The 24,157-nt window shown below is 48.0% G+C and overlaps 1 protein-coding gene across 1 annotated transcript in view; it reads left to right on the top strand.

Moving 5' to 3' along the window:
* The first annotated feature begins 11,337 nt into the window (after window positions 1–11,337).
* The window catches only part of LOC149365978 (uncharacterized), a 247,465-nt gene continuing 234,645 nt past the window's right edge, over window positions 11,338–24,157 (top strand). Inside the window, exon 1 of the mRNA XM_089547446.1 lies at window positions 11,338–12,206. The gene's annotated coding sequence lies outside the window, so the exon portion shown is untranslated. The remainder of the gene's footprint in view (window positions 12,207–24,157) is intronic.

The following is a 24,157-nucleotide window of genomic DNA, read 5'->3' as shown; positions in this document are numbered from 1 at the left end:
ATAAGCATAGAATCAAAATCGGAATTGGTTAGTAAGTGAAAGGCATTAGAATTTGAATTGGAATAGAGTTGTTTTGTGTTGTGTTGGGTTTTATAGCACATAGGTAACTAAGGCCATCATGCGCCAAGCTCAGAATTGACTTTGGAATTAGAATTAGAATTGATTGGTGAGTGAAACAAAAATGCCTTCCCATATTTTCTCCGCAGCAATCTAATTGATCGCCCATATTTTTTTTGTCATCTCTACTGCTAGCCACACTTGTACTGTCTTCTTTTCTTCGTATTTTGTGTCGATGTCTACATTCATGCGGGCTAATACTTTCATGCGAATGTCAACGGCTTAACAAAAATCAGATAGCTCCCAAGCTTCCAATGATAGTTTTCCTGACCCTACGGTTCGTTCTAAATGAACTTGTACGGGAAAATGGGATTTGTTTTTTGTTGCGCTGTGTATATTCTCTTATCGTGTGCTTGTGCCCTTATGAATAGCTGTCGCGTTGTTTTTCATTTTGTTAATATACCTTCTGTGCGAATGAGCGTTATTTCGTTTCACGTACTTGTTCTCTACGTCTATTTTCTTCGAATCCCGTGAGTACATTTTGGATGTAAAGCCTCAAAAGGGCATTTTAGTCCAATAAATACATACCTAACACATATTTCGTAAGAGTGGCATGTGTTGGTCATTCTAAATTTCAAACAGCCCTAACGTTCGTCGTCGCCCTAGACTTATTCACACTCTGTCGCTTCTTAAGATCGCGATGCTAATTTCGACGCAATTTACTAGGCGAGCTTTGTAATCAAGTTTGCGGAGCTGAAGTCATGCCAAGTTCTTTCAACAACATTATAAAGCACCAAACGGCTGTCTGCGTGATTTAAGTGGCGCCAGACGGTGTTATTAAAACTCTACCATCTCTCAAAGTTGAGCAAGGCGACGAGTTAGCATGACGCGATAACTACGAGGTTATTAGGCAATTTACAACTTGGTGCGCCAAACATATGTGATGCGTTGAGATTCGGTTAAGCACACGCTTCGGGAGCCTGTGAGTTGCGAGACATTAAGCAAGGTCGAGGAGACTTTCACTAGGACAGTTTTACAGGCTCCGTGCAGTAAATGCACGGAGGCAGGATTTAAAGCTGGCTGGCGTCATTTATTGCGCGCTCCCTCAAAATTGATTGCGCCTGCCAAGTGCAGCGCATTTTCGCAGAATAGTCCACTATACTCTCTCTCTATCTCCACCGCTTTCTCTCTCCTTCCATCTCTCTTTTCCGTGGTGCATTACAATAACGCCTACCCTTGACGCGGAAATTTTTGGGGGCACATTTTTTGTTCGTTTATTGTTGTTCCCAGACATATAACTTCTCAGACGACAAACTTCTGCCTCTCACACGCGTTTGTGCAGCGGCAGGGGCGGTTGTGACTCAAAATGGCGGGTTTGGGAGTTTAAACAGAGAGTTTTGCAAGCGCCCCTCATCGATTCCTTTGCTGAAGTGTTTTCCGCGAACAGTGAATGCACAAACACCAAGTTGTAGAATGCTGTGACGCTCGAAAAAATAGTGATGATGGTAGTAGTCAACGAGGGCACCTGGGGGGAATATTTCTGGAAATCGAGACATCTGTACACTGTGGAGTACGAACCCTGCAATAACGGTTAATATCTTAGTGTACTTTATCCACGTATAATAAACCACAGCTAAGTCAATGGCAAACTTATCGATGACATATGCGCTTGCTACCAAGGAAGACAGTCCAGCAATATGCGAAGTTAACACGAATGCAAAGCTTCCTAAAGCGGTCAAGATGAGCTTGAGGCTGACTGGATCGCTTCACTGTACGTTTGAGACCGTAACCTTCAGCAGGGCGCGGAAGCGTTGTAACATGGTGCTTCGTCAGCTTCACGTTCTTTCTTTTTTTGGGCCTAGAAAAGAAGCATTAAAGTTAAATGTTCGACGGAAAATCTCGTTTCTCATTTTCAAACCCTTCCTCGATGTTTTACAGCTTGGCCAATGCAAGAATAATTCAACTGTTTATTTGTGTGAAATGAAACCGGCGCCTACGTAGGATAGACTGCCGGCAACAGCAGCTAGTTTTATTCAAATAGAACCATCTAATAATTTGTGACGGTGTTCAAACTTAACTGGGACAACTTATACAGCGGCTCTCGCTCACTACTGGCGACTCCACCGGGCGCAATCTGCCGATGGGCGCGGTTGGCAGAGAATTATGTAAACATTTGCAAATTGAATTTAATTGACTAACGACCCCCCCCCCCCCTTCCCGTTTTTCCGCGCGGCCTGTCCAGTTTGATGTTGCTCCTCTAAACGGCACATATAGCTCGCCGTTATAGCCTTGGACCTCAGATGAAAAGGCGTTTTAAGAAATCCGAGAAACCTGTGGCTCGAATCGCTTTAGGGTGAGCTTCATTTCTATAACCTGCTATTTGTGGACCACAACAATGCCCAAAAAACTTAAGGTACAAAATCATACTCCGCACTCCTTCACAACGAAATTCAAAGATTAAACCGAGGCGCGAGACTTCGTGCATAACTACTGTCATTCAAACGTCTCCGTCGATTTGGACGCATTCTGCGCATTCCGATCCGAAGCCGTCGCCGTTCTTTTTGCTCCATCACATGCAATAGACAACCCGTGGATCTACACGGGCACGCATTTATGTTTTCGTCCAACCTCGCGTCATTCCGTTGGCGTTGAATAAACTCATCTTCGCATCCGCCATTACTGTCAGATGCGGCTTCGGAAGAGAAGTGCACAATCCGGACGAGACGCCTCAACAAAAGCAACATCTCTGAGCTCAGCCGTCGGCGTACGTCTCGCTAGGTGAAGGGGCGTGCGAAACAGACTCTCTGGGAGGGGCGCTTACGGAGGTGGCTTCGGAGCCAGGACTGAAAACAGAAACGCGGTCGTCGGTTGACGGCGGCCGACGGTTCCTCGCGAGCTCCTTTCCGGACACTGACGAGCGTTTTGCCGCAATCTCCGCACACACGAGGCGCGCGGGGTCGGCAAACACAGCGAGCTCCGCGAGGGCCAAGTTCTTTCTTCACGTCAGGGAAGAAAGAAGCGTACGGTTATCTTCGGGTCGGGGCCATAGCGAGGCGCGGCCCGGCGTCTTCGCCGCATCTTGGGTGAACATGAGAAGCAATTCGCGGACGTTGGCAAGGAGTTGAAAAGCGGTCGGCAGCCGACCGAAAAAGGGCGAGCCGGGATGACGGTGTAGTAGAGGAGAGGAGAAGACAGACCTGAGCAAGCTTTGGGTTCACCGGATGGCGCATGGACTAGAAGGAGAAGAAAAGGAACAGGAACGAGTAAAATAGATGAAAAGAAGTTAGAAGCTCTGTTTGCGGAAGGAACCAAGGTCCTGTGGCGCTCCCTCAGCGCGGCGCCTCGTCTGCCGGGTCCAGGCAGGGACGCTCTTCGGATGGTAGTTTGTGCGTTCGTCAACAAACTGTTTCGCTCGGAAGTACCGCCCTCAGAAACAGTGGAAGGAAGGAAGGAAGGAATAAAGTATGAAGTGTTTGAAAGGTTACGGCCAACGCGCTCTAGGAGCTTTCTCTCTCTCTCTCTCTCTCTCTCTCTCTCTTTTTATTCTGAGCGCGCGGGCGAGCTTGGTTCAGTATACCTCCGTTCCAACGCGTATACGCGTTCCGGCCTTTCCTAGAAACAAGCTCCGTCGCGCCCTTCCGTTTTTCGAGGCAGCTCTTTAAATGCCTTACGCTCGCGTAAGCCAGCAAGGGACCGAGGCAGGAAGCGAGATGGCTACAGCCGGGAAACGCGTCAGGAAAAGAAACAAGAAAAGTTGAGGCTGCGACCAATTTCAATCCTCACGTGAACCCCCACGGAGGTAGCGATGGCTGCTTCTATTTCACGTGTTTTTTTCCTCATTTGCATTTTCGACTTTTCGGGACGCTGTCAGCGGCGTCTGTTCAGCGAAAACCGGTGCGCGCGCGGTCTAAGTGATTAAGTTTTGTTTTACTTGTCTCTCATCTAATCTTGCTTCTTTCAAGATATGACTCGCAGAGGGTCTTCAGCGGGGGTCTTATAGCCAAGTCAAGCCGGGCCAAGCGGGGCCGACCCGCACTCCAGCAGCGAGAGCCTGCAGTGCCGCTGTTCCTAGCGTGCGCATGACTGAGCAGAGATTTTCGACGCTCACCTTTTTCATTTTTTGAAGTTTACACGGCAGTGTGAAGGCTTCCCGCTCCGCATACGTAAGTATACGTCGCCGTGACCTTGCCCGGTCTTACTGCGGACTCCCAGAAGACACCTTCAACCCTTCTACTAGACCCTTCTACACCCTCCCACACTTCCTTCTTATGGTTTCGTTCTCTGCAGTTTCCCCTTTTCTCGACGTCTTAGCCTGACATTCCTCGCGGTAGGAGCAAGCGCGGGAACACGACACGGCGGCTGAAAGACTGGCAAGCCGACACGTCCTGGAAGGTAGCTTCGCAGTAGCATCAACCTCCTGTCTAGATCTTGTCGAGTGGCGCGCGCTCCTCGGAGCGTGAAGGAACCGTTAGGAGGTCCGGTTATGCGACCGGTGACGAGAATCAGTTATGACGATGTCATGATGGAATGAAAAAAGAATAAATGAAACCAATCCCCGCTGCTGCGCTGCGCGCTTCACCGCTCGGCGCGGAGTCTACCGCATTGCTATGCGCGGCAGCAGCGGGGTTCTTGTGGCCGCCTCGCCCGGATTTCGTCGGCGGTCGCGGAAGCCGAGGAACCACGGGACGTGTCTTGGTTAAGAAAGCTTCCTGGCTGCCGTCACGGAAAGTAGAATCCCACGTGCCAGAGACGCGCGGAGTATCCGAGCGAGGAAAGGCCGAGCTTAGTGCTCAACGGGGCTGTGATTAAGGTCTTCTCCGAGAAGTTGGAGGAAAAGAAATGAAGGGACTTGCTCCGTTTTTCGCACTTGAGGCTGGTACATAGTGTCACGCATTTACACGGTGTCAGGCTGTAGTTGGAGGGTGTGTTGCAACATCGGGTAGGTTGGCAGATATGCGGGGTTTAACGTCCCGAAGATGGGTGTGGGCTTTGAGAGACGTGGTAATGAAGGACTCTGGATTAAGTTCAAGGCTTAACGTGTACTTACATTGCCAAGTGCACGGCCGTTTTCGCAATTCACCCCGGTCAAAATGCGGCAGGCGTAGCCGGGATAGGAGCTGCGCTGGAATTCGGCGAAGAAATTCATGAGTTAGTCTTGTGGTCACTGCCTACATTAATTACAGCGTACTCGGGTTTCAGAGAAGAGAAGGGCGGTTTTAGGTATTTCAATGACATTAATGAAGATGCTTAGGCATATGACATTCGAGCATGAGTACAGTGAGCCTCCTTCATAATCAATCATGCAGCAACGGGTATTATATCTGCTTTAACGAGGACCTCAGACGGACTCACTCAAATCACAAAAAAGTCAGCCCATAAAAGCAAAGCATATAGCATCGGCGGCATTTGTCAGGATACTTTTGTTTTCTCGATAGCCCCTAATTCCTTTTCTAGAAATGCCCAAAAGTACGAACAGGCAGAGATAGTATGCCCAGCGCGGAAAACCGCTGAGGATAACAGATGGGTCTCCGGAAGCAGTTTGTGGAAGAAGCAAAGAATAAAAATGCGGGTAAGTTTGAAAAATGATTTGACAAGAATGCATCGAACCTCGGGAACGCTGACAGGGTGACCACGGAGACGGCGCTCATCGCCCGAAGCATTAATGGGCGGAATTCAGCCGACACTGCTCGAGATATTCACGACGTGACCATCAGAGTGGTAATGGTAGTCTCGGAGGATGCGGATGAATTAAAAAAAAAATGAAGGAGATAAAGCGAGAAGAAAAGGACTGTGAATAAACGCAGGAATGCATTGATAGAGAAAGAAAGGAAGAAAGAAAGAAAGGAAGAAAGAAAGAAGGAGAGAAAGAAAGAAAGAAAGAAAGGAAGAAAGAAAGAAAGAAAGAAAGAAAGAAAGAAAGGAAGAGAGAAAGAAAGAAAGGAAGAAAGAAAGGAAGAAAGGAAGAAAGAAAAAGAAAGGAAGAAAGAAAGAAAGGAAGAAAGAAAGAAAGAAAGAAAGAAGGAAAGAAAGGAAGAAAGAAGGAAAGAAAGAAAGGAAGAAAGAAGGAAAGAAAGAGAGAAAGAAAGAAAGAAAGAAAGAAAGGAAGGAAGAAGAAAGAAAGAAAGAAAGAAAGAAAGAAAGAAAGAAAGAAAGAAAGAAAGAAAGAAAGAAAGAAAGAAAGAAAGAAAGAAAGAAAGAAAGAAAGAAAGAAAGAAAGAAAGAAAGAAAGAAAGGAAGCTCACCTTTTTTTACTAATTCGTGAGGGAGAGAGCAAAATTCACCAAATCGCAAATGTTCAGGTCTCTGGAATGGTGGCCGTGGTGTCAAGAAGAGATACATTGAGGAGACATTGTAAAAAAAAAAAAAAGAAGAAGAAAGCAGCTTGGCAGGTGCCGCTAGCTTGCAGTGAAGGCGGGTTTTGTGAGGTTGTGTGGCAGTATGCTTTTACAGTTTCGGAGCTGTGATAGTAGCCAAGAGTCGTATAAAGCTCCCGCTGTGTGACGCTCGCATTTCAAGAGTCGATGCTGGTTGCACCACAAACGTTACGATCAGTATAAAGAGTGTCGCTGTTTTTGCTTGATTACTCCAGATCGGCTGCTTCTTGCTATTTAGGCTGCTGTACTGCTTTTATCCGCCTGAAATTAAAATACTCCTTGAAGTCTCCAAGCAGAAATAGGGAGAGAATTCCGTGCAAGTACATCGGTCTCACTTGTTTTCTTCGAGTGACTGTGAAAAAATTGGCCAAGCATCAGTAAACAATTCTTCAGCTGTTTCGATGAAAGCAGGCTGTAAAAGTAGTGCAGGAAAGGTAGGATAGAAACTACACTGTGAAACTGAATTTTTAGTTCATGAAGTTTAAAAGAAATGAGCGATAAGTACACCTCTTTAATTATGCCCGTGATGTGGGTTCTGGGCGAAATAAGAGGAAACTCGTTACATACTTCAGTTAAGTTTGCGCATTCCTTTCGCGCACTAAAGCACACTGAGATGTACTGTAGCTCTTTGTCAAAACGAGTTTTATGATGTCTGTGCTCCCCCTACATTGGACGCATACGCCACCAAAATTTCATACAAATAGTGACGATGCCCAGATAGTACGTACTCATTTTCTCGAGCCGCCGGCAGATGGGGCCACGGGTCCTGATTTAGTTCCGAGGAAGGGGAGAGTTTCAATGCGAGATGCAATTCCGATGCCTGGTCGATACGGACTGGGCTTTCCATTTGAAGCCACGGGCACGAGGTAGAGGTTGTCAATACTTTCGGGCCGAGTGTCGACGTCGTGGGTGCAGTAAGAGTACGAAGAAGGGAACAAGGGTGCTAATTTTCATCAGAGCCCGCAAATGCCGCACCTTGAATCCGCGCCACACAATCTCGGCAGCTTTTCCGTCCTTATGGACAGGTTTATTGCACGTATAGGACGATATTGGAATTGCTGTTGTCAGAGAGCTTTCAAGCTCTTAGAGTAAAGTAGTTTGACGGACTTGCCGGGGACTCCGTCGAGAACAGAAGGACATGAAATCAATCAATCAATCAATCAGTCAATCAATCAATCAATCAATCAATTAAAATCAATGAAAAGGAGGAATCATTAGAAACAGGGCGTCTGCGCGGCTGTGCACACTTCCACCCGCACCACAGAATATTACCGTACACAAAGAATAACATTGCCATCACCGCACACAACACTCAACAAAGCCGAAGGTGTAGCATGGCTTCAACTTCAGACTCACTCGGATCCTAACTTCTATCACAAACACTTGCTCATCCCCACACTCTAAACAGACAAATGCTCGAGCTGCCAACACCGACGTACACCCTACTATTCCATTTCGGTCTGTACAACAACACCGGGCGGACCCAAAACCCATCCCTTCTTCTTGGGTAGACGACCTGTCCAGCATGGAGCCGAACGACCACCCTGGGCTGATTGAGCGGGCCGAGAAGATAGCGGTGGCCTACGAGGCCATGGACTGAGAGCACTTCTTCCTGAGAACGCTCTGACCAGCACAAACCCGCAAGAGCAGCTGCCGCTGCTCTTGCGGGCCTGCAGGATTGCGGCCTCACATGGAGCCCTGGACTGAGTGCTCCACTCATGAAGACAAACAAGCATGCTATACTTAATAAAAGTTTTTCCTCCTCCTCCTCCCTGCGCTGAAGTGTGCGCTCCTTAGATTTAGCGAATAAGGCGTTAATAGAAGGTTCTGCCTTCATTTCTAAACGAAGACTGTTTGGTTTTAATGTACCCTAGATTGCTCATAGGAGGGCTTTGCGTATGCTTTTTCTACTTTCCCTCGAACTATCGAGAAGTGAAATACTACTCCTTCGGGTACCGTTTTTACCGCCATCTAATGATGCTTTATTTCACGTTTTGTGCATGTGAAGTAGAGTGGAGTCATTATGATACTTCCCTTTGCTGCAATATAGGGCTTCGCGAAGTACTCCTAGGAGGTAAGCAGTGCACATATGTCAGCAAGAAAGATACATGAAAAGTATGAATGATATTTATGGTGTTTGTTTAAAAGTGCCCTGTATTTTAGGATATCAAATTTTATAGAAAATACTAAAAATGTGAAAGGAAACTTTGAATCGCCTAGAACTATGGGAGTCCCGCATAGACGAGGTGGGCAACGTCTGTAAATAGTGACACCACCAGGTTAACATCGCTGTCAAACCGTCCTTAGTGAGTGAGTGAGGTGAGTATCAGCTGAAGTCGCCAAGAGCGTAGAGTTTTCAGAGTGACATCAGAAAATTTGATCTCGAACTCATGTGTGGGTTTTGGTTTGAATGATGTCCCTGTACGAAGAGGTTGTCTTGTGAGGTCGGGGCTTTTCGATATTGTATCTCGGTTCTGCTTGCGCTCATTAAGCCTTTTCTACAACGGCACAGCGATGAAACGGGATGTCAACACGCCATTCGAAAGCAAACCCAAAGGTGGAGGACAGGTAGCTGATAAGATGTGGTGGTATAGGCAGCTAATGCTCAAGCGATCGATTTTGTGCGTACGCCGCTCAGTGCTCTCCACCCACAGCCAAAAGCGACAGAGATAGCGAAAGGGGGGAGGATACAGCCAGGACCACACTCTAGGCAGAAAGGAGTAAAAGGAGTAAAAAGGGAGTAAAGTTGTCCTCTAGAACACTCCCTTTTATATGATGAAGTAATCTGCCCAAGAAGAAGTGATCCCTCCAATCGTCTGTTTGCCCCGTCCATTCGTCTCCGAGGGCTAACGGCGGTTGTTACTCTCTGAGAGGACGAAAAATTGCTTAGTGTATTGAGTGGCCAAGGCGTTGCCCCGAAAGTGGTGCGGTAGCGTTCGTATGAACACACGGCACGATGAAAAAATTCCGAGGACACTTTGACAAATAAGGCGTTGGGAGGCGAAAGCCGAGGACACTATGCCGTGACGACTTCCGGTATATGTGACGTCACACCGTTCCCGTGGCTATATCGATACCCTAATTATACATCTTTCGGGATCTTAAGTTACGCTTAATTACATAATTTTCCATCTAATTTGACACAAATCCGGCGTTTTTCCGACCATTGTGGGACAATTTTCACTATGCCGTGACGACTTCCGGTGGATGTGACGCTACACCGTTCCCGTGGCTATATCGACGTCCGCGCTATTTCGACGCAATTTCTACATTTTTGAGCATAATTACTTAACTAATTAATCTACAGACATCCAACTTGGCTTCTAGGCTCATTTTTTCCTTCTCTATCTGAAGCAACCATTCGTTTTTGCCTATCTATTTTAGTTCCCGAGTTAACACGAGTTAAACGCTGTCAAAGGTGTGACACCCTCTGCTAACGGACGACGGTATGAGCCATTAAAGGCTTTCGCCTTAATATACGACCCGGACCACCGCAGCGGTCCTATGCACTCTTCTGTGAAGCATGAAGTGCTTTTAGCCTCCGTCCTCGGTGAATAACGTTCATCCCCTAATATGAGGGTGAACTTTTCGCCAACTGCTTAAAGCCTCTCTCCATCGGCGAGGGGTATCTAGTGATTCGAGCACAGGGGCAGAGGGATATTAAGAGAGAGAGAAAGAAAGCAGCTGGTGGCCTGTTTTCGAAAATCGTTTCATACGAAGGTGAGAAATTATTTTTAAAGGTCGTTCGTTGCTTGCTCAGTGTATGTCGCAGAGCTAAAGCAAACGATCCCCTTGCTCTGCCGTGTGCTCGCCACACACTGCCAGCCAGAGCGGCCAGCTCCGGACTGACTTATGGTGTGAGGGCACACGCTTCCATTTTACTTCCGCCCTTTGTGTATAGTGCTGCCAACTTTGTATTTTTCTCCGTCCCGGTTTGCATCCTAGTGGTTCTTACCAAAAATCACAGCGTAATTTTTGAACCGGTAGAGAAGGAATGGTTGGACCACCACGGACAAGAAAAATAGAAAAAATTGGTTGCTTGATTCGTATTAATGCAGTCCCTGCATTCCAGCGCTGGGGTGTTTCAGATCCCATGCCAATTTTGGTGAGGCTCTGAAACCCCCTCGGGATCTTCCTTAATTTAAGCAATATTGTCCTGCAGTGGGTGTAGTCAGGCTGGTGATGACAACGGTGGTTTATGCTGCTGACGGTGGTTTATGTGGTTTAGAGGAAGCGCACCATGTGAGCTTTGAAGGTTTACATTTGACGGCGAAGGTCAGGTACAACGGCAGCGCGGAGTATTATGCCAAGCCGATTTTCTCTACGCATTGTTCTGAAGCCGTGGTGCCGACCGGTGCGGCAGCGACTAAAATGTACGCAGTCTTCACATTTTAGTCACAATTACGCCGGTTGGAACCACAGCTTCGGAGTAATGTGTATGAGGAATCAGCGCAACCTACCCAATGCCACACTCTGCAGCTCATAGCCCTATTTCCGACATTACTCGAAAACCTTTGCATGCCTGCGGGCTTGGCTTCCGGTCGCGAGTCGGCGGTTTCATTAGCGTGCAATATGCCGCGTGCCACTCGGTCAAGTTTCGCCAAGTTCACTTCACGTTCACTGTCATCTTTGCCGCGAATCCCGGACGCTGTTAACATTATCCTGCCGAAAACCGGGGCTACAACTATATCACGCCTGAAAGTATGCGGCATGGCCCGTTGGAAACAACGTTGATTCGTTACAGTACTAGGGTGCGCTCACACTTCGAAGATGTGCCAACAAACAACGATGAATCTCGCGCGCGCTGCGCGCGCTGCATCGCGCTCTCCTATCAGGTGGCGCCTTCTCGAGGCCCGCGCCAGAACCAGTCACACCGCCGACGGCGCAAGTGCGAAGGAAGCTCTCCGCACGGCCGAGGGCAGATGCGGGCGCGCCGGCAGGCAGCAGCATCCGAGGAAGCGAAACGGTGATTCCGTGCCGCTCTCCCCTTTCCCACCTGAACCGAGAGCGCGCGAGAGCGCGCCGTTCTCCCTCGCGGTGGTAGTGCCAGCCCAGCCGGTTTCACCGAGACGCCCAAACCGGCGAAAAAAAGCCTCTCCGAGGGGCCTCCGCCGCTTCTCTCCGCTGCTGCAGCACACTCGGAGGAACGGCTACAACGCCGCCTGAGCGAGCGACACCGGCGATCCGTGCCGCCGACGCTCTGCATCTCGCCGACTGGGGAAGATCGTCACCCAGTGTCCGTCGCGGCCGATATTCGCTCGGCGCCAGTGTGTTCTCTGCGGATAAGAACACCGGCCGCTCTTCGCGAGCGACGTCGCCCGTCCTAGTGCGATTGAAATAGTGTGCACTGCTCTCGCTGACATCGCGCGCTTTGTGCGGGCTTGAAGGTGTGCAGAAAGTGAGTCGATCCTTACGAGAAGAGTCATCGGTCGCCGACCGAGATCCAGGAGCCTAGGCTGACGAATCGAGTGCATTTGCTTCATTTGCTTCGGCGCGAAGTAAGAATCCGTTGTCGCCGGCTGTTTTTCGAAGAAACGTGTTCTGTGTTGTGCGCGGCTTCACCGAGAGGCTTCTCTCTGCGTCGATCTGCGGTGCGCATATCGGATCGCGCGTGTGCCACTGCCAAGAGCGTGCGCGCTAACGCGCGCGGGAGGGCGGGCGTTTTGTTGCTGACAGACGCTTTGGCGCTATCTCGGCGCGCCTTCGGCGCGCGCTGAACGGAAGCGCGGGACAGTGCCGCAAGTAAAGGATGAACTCGTTGTGAAGAGCGCACAGGTGAGTGAATGTTCTTTTGTGTGCGCGCAGCTCGGCGCGCTTTTCATTCTTTTCGCGCTTCATTGATGATCAATGCTTCGTCAGGTTTCGTTATCGGCGCTGTTGTTCTGTCAAGCTATCTGCCGTTTGTTGGGCGTCGACAACATGTAGCTGCGAAAAACCTTATCACTGCCGGCGATCATTGACGGGCCGATGCGATAGGATACTTGTCATGATTAACCGCCGCACGTGTATTACTTTTGTTGACTCCGAATTATTGCGGCGTCGATTTCCTTTAGTGCTGGTGCTATCCTATAAGCAACTCTTTCGGCTGACTTGTCTTAAGAAGCCTAAAATAAGGTGGTTGTAAACTTGCGTTATTGCATGATATTATATGTATATGGGGTTAAACGATTAAATTTGCACCTGACTACGAGAGAAGCAGTTGACAGCTCTGGATTAATTTCTACCACTTGGGGGGGCTTTCTCGTGCACTGACATTGCACAGCACGCAGACGTGTTTGGTCGACTGTTGACCCGAAAGACGCGGGTTCGATCCCTTTGCGGCGGTAGCGTTTCAATAGAGGCGGAATTCTAGACCCGCGTACTGTGCAATGCAAATGCACATTAAACAACTTCAGGTAGTCGAATTTATCCGGTGCCCCTCCAGACTACAGCGTCCCTCATAGCCGGAGTCCTTTTGGGGCTAAAACACCAAACAACTAAACAGGTGCGTTTGGATTACGGCCACACCGCAATGCGGCCTGGTTTGAATCCCGCGATTGAGCTCCGCAGGTGAACGCCGCAGTCAATAGGCATCACGGCGGTTTAGGGTATTGTACGAGATTCGCATACAGTCCAACCCACTTATAACGGCAACAGTTATAATGAATGCTCGCTTATTACGAACGAGGGTGGTGCTACCGTCAGATTATGTATTGGGGCAATGGCATTGCATCTCACACACTACGAACAAGCGTGGCCACACAACTCAGTTATAGCGAACGAGGGGACGCTGTAAACTCGAGCACGAAGTCGAGAATCCCCGTTTCTTGCCGGAGAGGAGAGTAAGAAGCGTCTCAATAACACCTCCTTGCCCCCTTTCTAAGGAAAGATTTCTGCCTCCCAGAGGCGAAAAAATAATACGGGATGTATTTAACGCCGACGAAACGTTTTGCCAGATGCGTCTGTCAAAAAACGCATTCCTTGAAAGGCGGCTCCTAGTTCTGGTGAAAAGTATAGTACGCTTCGTGTTATACAGTCCTTCTATGCACGACCATGGACGGCAGTGGCCGATGGCCTCTCTGTGTCATCAGGAAGACTCTCGAGGCGCAGTGCTTTGGACGTTACATTTTGGTAGCTACAGGCACAATATGCGCGACTTTGTTTTTTCTTTCGACGAGTGTTCCACTAGGCATAAATTTAGAGGTGGTATGTGAATGAGGGGTGACTTGTTCGCTGAGTGGCTTCAAAAAAATAGGAAGCTCTTGTTCCTGCTCGGTAACCGTGCGGCGAACCAGTCCTTCGACTGCGGCGACCACGCTTTTTTCTGCCACCGAACACGTCGAGCCCGACCTCCCACTTGACATCAGCATAATTCACGTGCTCGAGGTGTCCCATCCGCGCCGCGTCACAAGTGCATACTGACAGCAACTGACTGACCAGGTGTCGACATCGCAGTTCTGGTAACTCTTCCCCGCCGTGGAGTGAGTTCGCGTCGATGGAAGTCACTGCGGAGTGCATCAGAATTGCTTCCGTTAGGCAGGGTTTTTAGATCCCAAGAACGATGGAAGACACTGTCGAACACCCACATTATCAGGCGCATTTGTATCTGCGGCAACAGCGCAGCTCGCCCCACCTGTTGTAACCTGGGATGAGTTTTTTTTTTTAACGTCTTTATTTCTGCATTTAGTAGGCCGATACCTTGCGGCAGAACTAAGGTGCTTCATGGAGGTTGGGGTGAGGATGATGACGCCGACGTCGAAGAGCCGTACCGTGAAGAAAATATTAGTACGGGAAGTGTGAACAGTCTCCATTACCGTGAATCTGACGATGACGAAAAATCCGACGTTGCACCAGCTGCCGTGGAGGCTTCCGCAGCGCGTTCCTAAAGCTGCTTGTGGGTAGCAGCGCTATCCAGGAGGGGCATGTTACTGCTCTGGAGAGCTTGGAAAGCGCCGTAAGAGGGTATGGTTTGAGTAACCAGACGTGCATAAGTGACTTTGTATGATTCTGTATTTTTGGCTATAACATGGGAAATCCGCTTACTACGAACCTCGGATACAACGAACGCGATGGGCTTGACCATCAGATTCCTTATAAGTTGAATTGACTGTTGCAGAAAACAAGATGTTGCATGAGCACCAGCACTGACTACTTGTCGTTGTATAGCCGGAGCATCGAGTTCGATAGGGTCATTTGCATGCATTTGAATATATCTCAATCGCGAATGCACATCGGACGATACCATGCGCTCCTTGGGGCAGTGCCAACGCGTGGAGAGGAGTGTTATTGCTGGGTTCGCACATGAGGCTCGCATTGTGGGAAAGACGGGTGCTGCTTTCGCCAAACTTCCGCCTCGGTCAGCGAGGAGGATTCGTTCAAGCTTAACTGAACGTGACGTGGAACCTAAGGCGTTCCTGAAGCAGTCGGTGCCAGCCGGTTAAACTAGGACTTAGCAGAGCGTGTGAAGTCTTCCGTGTCTTACAAGCGGGAAAAACCGCCAATCGAACTTCTGGAAGCACTGTCTACAACTGTGATGATGTCAGAAGGAACAGAACTGCCCCCGAAGCGTTAAGTGCGATTGCAGGGCTTTGACTGGGGGTATGTTGATTTTCGCTACTCGTTTCTGGTTTCGCGGAATTTCTTACATGTCCTAGTTTCTTAGATGCTACAGTGAAAAGAAGCAGGTGATTTTTAAAGGCAGTTAATTCTCGTATATTTTCGGCTCCAAACTGTTCAGTGCCATTGACCACTCCAGCAGAAAAAAAAAAAAAGACAGTAGGACGACAACAGATCAGATAAGCAAAAATCAACTCAGAACAGCCGAATCGCAGTGAACTACTGCTTGCTTTCTGCACAGCTGGTCATGCTGAGCCTGACCAGCTTCTTTTCCTTGCGAGGTGATGTTTGGGGGACCAACGCAAATAGATTCATCCGCCGAATGCCAGAACCATTCCAGTCCGTATCGGCTTTTACTTTATCCTTTTCGCAATCGCATGTCGTTGATTACTTCGATCAATGCAGATATATTACAAGTGTCTTCTGCACCCTTGGCCAAACTATTAATGTTATAGCCACGTATGCGATACGGCCAGCTCCGTTCACACTAACGACTCGTTTTCTTACTTTCCTATAGCATTCTCCTTGTCAGAGTTAAATCTCATCAAAGATGCACAAGAGTATATGCTGTGATTTATTTGAGGGCTCAGCTGTGTTCGTATTCGTCTCTCATCAAAAGCTCAGCTGCATAACGGTATGCTGCCGAGCAATGCAAGGTAGGGGGCGTTGTGCAGAGTAATCAATCGTATTCATCCGTTCTGCTGTTTATTTGAAGAAAGTCTGCGGCTAAACGCAAAAAAAAAAAAAATGGGTGAGGGATAAGATGGGCGGTCAACATGCCTGCGACGTTAGCGCAGTAAACGACACCAGCGCCGCAACACAACTCTGTTCCGCGTTTTGAGGGTATAGCACCTATCAGGTGATGAAACCAGTTGCACTACTAAGGTTGGCACTGCGAAGTAGCAAACTTCGCGTTTGCGTAGTCGTACTGCTGATAAGCACGCAATGCCGATTAGCGAAGTACCCCGCGCAAGCAAATAGACCAATTGCTCGCTTTCTACTAACTGCTATTGATTCTTTCAGAATAGGAATCAGAGCTACTCGCTTTTTACTGACTGCGACTGATTATTTTAGAAAAGGAATCAGAGCCCCTTAATCAGTGTCCCGGTGAAAGTGGAAAACACTCTACTGATACTTGCTCTGGGATTACAGCGCTGCCGTTCGTCCATACGCTAATCTCGCGAAAGCAGCCAGGCGACTTTCATAAAGCCCACTAAATGGACCCGCGTGTAATCCCTCTCGAGTGCATCCGCGGAGTCGTCGAAGGGGCTGCCACGCCTTGTGTTTTGCGTCTTACGGACATTATAAGACGGGAGCTCAAGCATGGATGCATCAGTGCCGGTTTGCGCGAAGTGTGTGCAGATACTTTTGTTTTTGGCTTTAGTTTTGCTTCTTTTAGAGCTCATCTCTTTTTAGAGCTAATTACTTGTGGCGTGCTTGCAAGCGGCTTTTTTCTTTTTGTAATTGCGCAAATATGCCCTGCGGCATAAGAGAGTTATATATATATACATGTGCAGACCGGTGGCGGCTACAAATTTCAGCAAAGCCCGGTGTTGGAGCCCATGGGTCCAGATTCGAGAGTCTAGTGGTTTGGCTTCATATTTACGTTATCGCACTGCATATTACAGCGCAAAAAAAGGGGTCGGGGTTTTAATTAGGTAAAACCGATTATAGTGCGAAAGCACGGGAAGTATTAGTGGACGAAGAAGACGATGTACAATGCACAGCGCGAGTGTTAGTTGCAGTTTAACACGAGGTGTGCTCGGCTGCGGCGCGATAGCGCGGTATTTATTACAGTGATGTAATGTTCTATGTACATGAATTATATACAAGCCATTATGAAAACAGTGTTAAACAATACATATACAAAAGACCATGCACTAGAAAAGGGGCAATGCAGAGCACATCACTAATAGTGAGTGCCACTCCGGTTCGTACTCAGTCTGGGCCAGGGTGTCGAACCGGAACCGAACCCGAACCCGAAACCGGAACCGAACCCGAATTTTCGCCCGGAACTGGAACCGAACCGAACCCACAATTTTTTCGCCATCTTGGAACTGAACCCGAACCGGAACGATTCAAAGGAACCGTTCCGAACCGGTTCGGGACCCGGTTCAGCCCAACTTTTTTGCATCTCGGCATACTTCTTGTTTTCGGACAAAATGAGATGATCTAGCGCATAGACTTACCCACCCGTAGCTGTCTGCGCGGGGAAGTGCGAAAATGGTACCTAGTATATGCGACAGCAAACTTTCAGGAATTCTGGTGCCTGGGAAGAAGCCTAATTGACGTTTCTGTAATGTACTACCGCCAATTCTTTGTACTTCAGGTTTATGTGAAATCTTGAGTTATTATTACATATAACCCTTTTACATATTTGCGCAAATCTTTAATCAAATTGTTAGGACTGCTTTAACTCAATAAGGTACTATAGACACCACATTTTAGCTTGCGTGCTTTTTTCTTTCAAACGATGCGTCATACGTTGATGTACACGGAGCACCGCGTGGTATTTCACCAACACATAATAAATCATTTGTATTTGAATTTCTTCACGACCCTGTTTCGGTTTCACCAACATAACGATGGCTGTGACGAGTAGAGGAAATTAGGTCGCGTGAGGTGCAATAAAACGGCAATATAACTGCTGATACGTCGTTCGTTGTTATTATAGGTCTTGAAGCAGGCTGATTTAAATGCTATAGTGGATCAAAACAACGTGTCAGCGTTTTATTAGTTTTCCCGTGCCTCACGTGACCTAATGTTGAACTTACATCACAGCCATCATTCGGTTGATGAAACCGGGACAGCATGGGAGAAAAAATATTTTCTAAATTAATTAGTGGCTGTAGGCGAATACTACACGGTGGTCCAGGTATTCTAATATCTATGGTGTCATTTGAAAGGAGAAAACACGCAATAAAACTGGGTGTCTGTAGTCATTTAACCACCGATTGAGAATGCCTTCCTTTTCTTTGCTTCATTTCCCACAAATAGATGAAATATTAGCGCGAGGATTCAACAACGTTGTCATGGTGGTTTTTGAGGAAAGGAAATGGCGCAGTAACTGTCTCACTTCGTGATGGACACCTGAACCGCGCCGTAAGAGAGGGAGGAAGGTGGGAGTGAAAGAAAAAAAAGGAACAGGCGCAGTAAGCGAGACCTCCGCAATAATTTCTACCAGCTGGGGATCCTTAAAGAGCAACTGCATGAGTTTTAGAAATCGACGAGCTTAAAAAGGTCGACTGTGTGGAACTTCCAGGTAATGGATGCGAAGTCCTTTTGGCCTAGCATTTGAAACGATGACGTGATCACCAACTAAAATTTCGACGGCCTTCAAGCTTCTCCGCAGCGCACAACGCTAAGTGGGGGACGCATGATGACGTCATCGAAGGTATCCGTACATTTCCAACGCATAAACGCCTTCTTTGAAGGAAAAAAACCAACGCCACCGAAGGCAAAGCCCGCCGAACGTTGTTTGGCAGCGTCCAACGAGGCACGGCAGGGCGTGGCTGACGGCAGCGGTAATTTGAAATCATACCTTCCGTGACGTCACACTGAACTTCCCCGCACACCTCCGTTGCTTCGAGGAGAAGTGAAAAATTTAATCGTCGATTGCGTGACTAGTTTAAATCGTAGGGCAAAAAACTTAGCATCTATTACCTACAGCCTATATAGCTTTGAATCCTTGAGTATCGTGAAATTCTCAAAAAGTGGCGCAGTTGCCCTTTAACGTGGGCTGACATCGCGCAGCACACGGTGCCTTTTGCGCTTCGCCTCCGTCGAAACGTGGCCCCCGGGGCCATGTTCGAACCCCCGGTAAACCGAATAAGTAACCGAGTGCCCTAACCACTGAGCCACCGCAGTGGGTACTGCAACATTTACTTTTGTAGGCGCTCATTGTCTCACACAGCAGGTTCTAAATAAAACCCCTCACGATGTTGGGCAATAAAGAAAAAAAAAATGGCTCAATGGCTGTGGAGTTCGGCTGCTGATTCCAAAAATACAAAAACCAGCGTGCTCTGTCGCACGCCGAAAATCCCCATCTGGTCTCCGTTAATCTGGAGCCCTCCACTACACCGTCTGTCGCATAGCCCCAGTGTCTACTCGACACGTTAAACCCGAGTTATTACTACTAGTATTACCAAAAGAACGATGTATAAATTGGTGCAGCTCCTTTTTTTTTAGAATCCGCATATTCTTGTTTGCGCGCGACGGAAATATGCAACGAAAGGCGGGTTCTTGGCAACGGTGGAGATGTACTAATAAGAAAAAAAATAAATACCGAATACTCAAAAGGGCAATGCGGAAATGCATGCGCTCGCTGGCATGCAATAGTGAATACACCCAGAGATGCTACTGCGATGAAATGTAACTGCGATGAAGTGATTTCGTTATGCCGATTCGCTGAAATCGTTCTGCTTCTAAGAAAAAATTGCTGCCAGTCGCCAGCGCGCGGCTCCATCCGCTGTTCTCGCACTGCTCGATCTTGAATTCTCTTTCTGGCGACTTATGATTGTTGGAGTTTTTTTTCGTATAACGCTTCGGCGACTCAATACGTTGAGCCTTCACAACAATCTGCCTGGGCTATATCGGGTACAGGTGGGTGATGGGGGGCGGGGAGATGGGTGAAAGTTTTTGAAGGTGCATTTTTACCAGTGAATGCCCGGATCTGCGCCCACCGGAGTGTGCATCAAGGATGGAGGCTGCACGCACGCACCCCCCCCCCCCCACCCCCCAACACACGCACACACAGCGCAATTATTTTTGGGAAAGCAAGCTATATTGTTAACGCAGTAAAAAAAAAACAACTAAAAGAGTATGCATAATCTATCTTCTTACTCCGAGTGGGATTCATACCAATGGCGGCGCAACAGAAAACTCTGTTTACAGATGCTTTAGGATAGTCGGCTATTTTCTAGGCTTCTTTTTATGGTTGTTGCATGTAATATTTGGAACCTCTCTGACCCTCCTCATGCCTTACTTGACCGCGTCGAATTCAGCGATCTCGGCATAAGACCTCACGCCACCATAACTCTTTTTCTCCGCCCGCACATGAAAATTCCAGACGGTGCACACGTCAAGAAAGGAGAACCAGTCAGGAGGTTGAACTTGCGCAGCATATTCCTCCTGCGTTAAAGTGCACTGTTGTCTGAACAGTTACCTCGCTTAACGCGGCGGTTCTGCGTGTTCATCCATCATGCGGGTTTTCCACACGCTAAGCGGTCCTATCAACACGAAGAGTTCGCACGGAATTCCGGAATTTTTCATCGCAGACATAAATGTTTTGAAGAAATGTATGGTGTCAATGGGTTTTTTAAGAGACTGCTTAAGCATGTCCCAAAAGAACACAGCATCACGACAAAAATATCAGTTTATTTCTCAAATTGTCTCTCGTTGCTCGCACAGGTAGAAATGCACTGACCACGGCCCAAACGTCCCTTTGGCGCGAAGTTTCGTCGTAACATGTAAGGTCCATGTCTGAAGCGTGGAAAAGGTTTTTGTGGCCGATTGAAACGGCAGTCGAGCCCACTTATAACGAAGCTGACGGTCACGCGGCTTCCATTCGTTATATCCGATGTTCGTAGCAAGTGGATTTTTCGTACAACATCCAAAAATACTAAGGCTGCTGAAAGTGCTGTTTATAATAAAACTGCGTTATGCGCGCCTACTTGTGCAAAGTAGAAGCCTGTCGCTTCTCTTTCCAGGCTATCTAGGGCGGTCATTTAATGCTCGTCGAGACCTTGCTGCCAACTATCAAATTTAGGGACGAGGTATAACTAATCATGGATGAAGTGTGCATGGCAACTGGTGGCAGGTCGGCCACATAAATGAGATTCCTGGCAGTAGGGAAAGCTCGCACTTGGTGTTCACCGTCTCCGTCAGAGCAGGCGCTTCTGCGATTCTGTTGTCCGCAGGAACGTAGTTATCCGAGGAAACATCTGGTCGGCTATGGTTCAACGAAGCGTTGCCAGAAATTTGCATGCGTCTGGTGACGTGTGTTTTCAAGCTGCTTCTGTTGTTCCTGGGCTGGTGCAGTGACGAAGTAGCGCAGCGCTTGTGGCGCAGAATGCATCCGTTGCACTGTCCGCTGTATGACGCTGCCTGCACATGGTAGCGGCGCAAAAGATAGCGACGACTGGGCAGGCTATGCATACCACGTGACCGGCATGGCCAGCAAGGATTTCAAAATTATCAAATCGCCGCTGTTAGTTGATCCGCGACCATGGTCTGTAGCTTTGCTTTCTTCAGTACGGTCAGTAGTCTCAGGCGCACCGCGTTTCTTCCATTCGGTATGCTTTGCCGAGCCGGCGAACGCGTAGGTAATGATTGCCCTCGTAGACCATGGTTGGTTTAGTTTGGTTTATGGGGTTTAACGTCCCAAAGCGACTCAGGCTACGAGGGACGCCGTAGTGGAGGGCTCCGGAAATTTCGACCACCTGGGGTTCTTTAACGTGCACTGACATCGCACAGCACACGGGCCTCTAGAATTTCTCCTCCAAAGAAATTCCGCCGCCGCGGCCGGGATCGAACCCGCGTCTTTTGGGTCAGCAGCCGAGCACCATAACCACTGAGCCAACGCGGCGGCTGACCGTAGGCCATCGACGCGGGTTTTCTCGCGAGCATGTCCAGAAAAGACAGGAGAGCGCTTACTCGCCTATGAAGCATAGCTGCCAGAAAGGAGTGGTTTGTAGTTTTTAAAATAAATGCCTGAAACAAGTTGGTGGACAAATGGTGCACACCAGATTAACCACTCTTTATCCCTCTATCAAGGGCGCGAAAAATTATGTTGACGCAAAGGTTCCCTTTCATAGCGCCCAGGAAAAGTCGCAAACATTCAGAGTAGTGCAAGTATATCTTCTTCCTAATGCTGCACTTGCAAGAATGTTGGAGCTCAACGTTGCAACAAACATGTTGCCAATTTGCTTGGTTTATTGGATTTTAACGTCCGAAAGCGTCTCAGGCTATGAGGGACGCCGTAGTGAAGAGCTGCGGAAATTTCGACCACCTGCGGTTCTCTAACATGCACTGACATCGCACAGTACAAAAGCCTCTAGAATTTCGCCTTCATCGAAATTCGTCCGCCGCGGCCGGGATCGAACCTACGTCTTTCGGGTCAGCAGCCGAGCGCCATAACCACTGTGCCACCGCGGCGGGGCTGTTCACAATTTGTGTTCGTGCAAAAACGAAGCGTTCTCAACCCATCCAAGCGTGTGTTTTTTATGATACTATTTTTATCAGAAGAGAGGAGGTTGACGTCATCATAATAAGTCAATGCCGTAATTTCTTACTGTACAATAGTGAGAAGCCACGATTAGCTGTGTTTTTGAAGATACTGAGCTATACGGGTTCGGGATATATAACGTGAGTCACAAAAGCAATATCGAATAGGTGATTTAAATAAAATATGTTTGATAAGTTCTGGATGTTAGGGAGAGCCTGTGCTCCCACGAGGCTCTCGTTGGGCGGCAGATGGGCGGTGGAGGGATTCTCGCACATTTTCTTACCATTTAGTAAAGGAGGGAGGACTGGCAAGTCGGTTTCGGGGCAACGGAAAGGTGTCCGTCTGTATGTAGGTACCGATACATGGCAGTTTCGTTTCTCAGTAGTGCACGGGAACGTAGAGGGCGCGTGCGGCGGCAATCTTGGGGCCCTGTAAGTACACTGCGTACGAGAAAGTCTCAACTGACGCAAGCTTCAAGGCAGACCTATTACCCGCGCGACGGGGTCTCCCAAACTGCTCAAGCAGGAGGGTCTTGTAGATGCAAAATCCACCGGCTCTTCGCTTAACACCTCATAAGGTGGATTATAGCGTATACATCGCTGATTTTCGTTCATTTCATTTTACGGCTCTTGCCGTAAATTCGTCTTTGATGCGGACAATAAGTAAAATGAGTAAAGTCAGAACATCTCGCATTAAACAATTTTTTCATGCTTAAGTAACGAAGTAAATACGACAAAAGGAAGACGGGAGACGAAACGAGCGCTGACTAACAGCTGGTTATTTTATTCTGGGAAAAGTATATAAAGGTGCAGGACACAGGGAACAACCCCAAAAACAGACGAACAAAGGTTAAAACTTAAAAACCATACTGCGCATGCACATCACAGTCGAGTCGTGACGTCTTTTTCAACGAAATTCCAAGACTATCTCCCATAGTAGACGGCACTCCCCGATCTCCTGAACCTCACTCAATTGCTAAGAAAGCCTGACTCCTTATCTGCTAAATTGATAGATGGTGAAGCAGCAGACACATCTGCTTCCCTCCTGATTATATAGGCCTCGACCAACTCCCTGCATATGCAAACAGAGTTATTAAACACGACACTTGTCTTATCTACTGGAGGAAGCAATCGTTGCACTCGCTACAATGCAGAGCCAAGTTGTACGACACCGCTACTTTTTTCAACCATCGGTGATGTTCGAACAAATGCTCACTGCTTCCGCAATTAGAAAGATAAGTCTACTGTTTATTCACCCAGACGAATTCGTAGGGAGATGGTGGAATCTTTTATGATCAGGAAGGAAGCAGATGAGCGTGTTGCTTCACCATCCATCAATTTGATAGAGAAAGAGTCAGGCTTTCTTGGTAACTGTGTGAGGTCCAGGAGATAGCGGAGCGCTGTCTACTATGGAATATAGTTTTCGTATTTCGTTGAAAAATGTCATGACTCGACTATGATGTGCATGCGCAGTATGGTTTTTAGTTTTAATCTTTGTTCTGTTTTTTGGATTTTTCACTGTGTCCTGCGCCTTCATAGACTTTTCCGAGAATGTAATAACAAGTTGTTAGTCAGCGTCTGTGTCGTCTCCAGTCTTCCTTTTGTTCTTTTTACTGCGCTGCTTAAGCATGAACCCTTACCAACTAGCAGAGTTTTATGTTCTGGTAAACAAATCTTTGCATTTTTTTTATTTTATATACCGATGTGCCAGAAAAAAAACGCATAGCAGGGTTGACTGAAACTCATCTGCGTTTCATATTTTTTTTTCCTGAACCCGTTTGAACCCGTTTGAACCGGTTCGGGACGGTCTGAACCGGTTCGAACCGGAACGGAATGGCCCTCTGGAGCCGAACCCGGAACTGAACCCGAAAGGCGTGAACCCGAACCCGAACCGAACCCGAAAAAAT

This window comes from Amblyomma mixtum, chromosome 1, assembly GCF_055824585.1.
Source record: "Amblyomma mixtum isolate Tamu chromosome 1, ASM5582458v1, whole genome shotgun sequence".
Lineage (NCBI taxonomy): Eukaryota > Metazoa > Arthropoda > Arachnida > Ixodida > Ixodidae > Amblyomma > Amblyomma mixtum.
The sequence above is the reverse complement of the archived record's forward strand: the minus strand, read 5'-3'. Positions and strand labels throughout refer to the sequence as shown.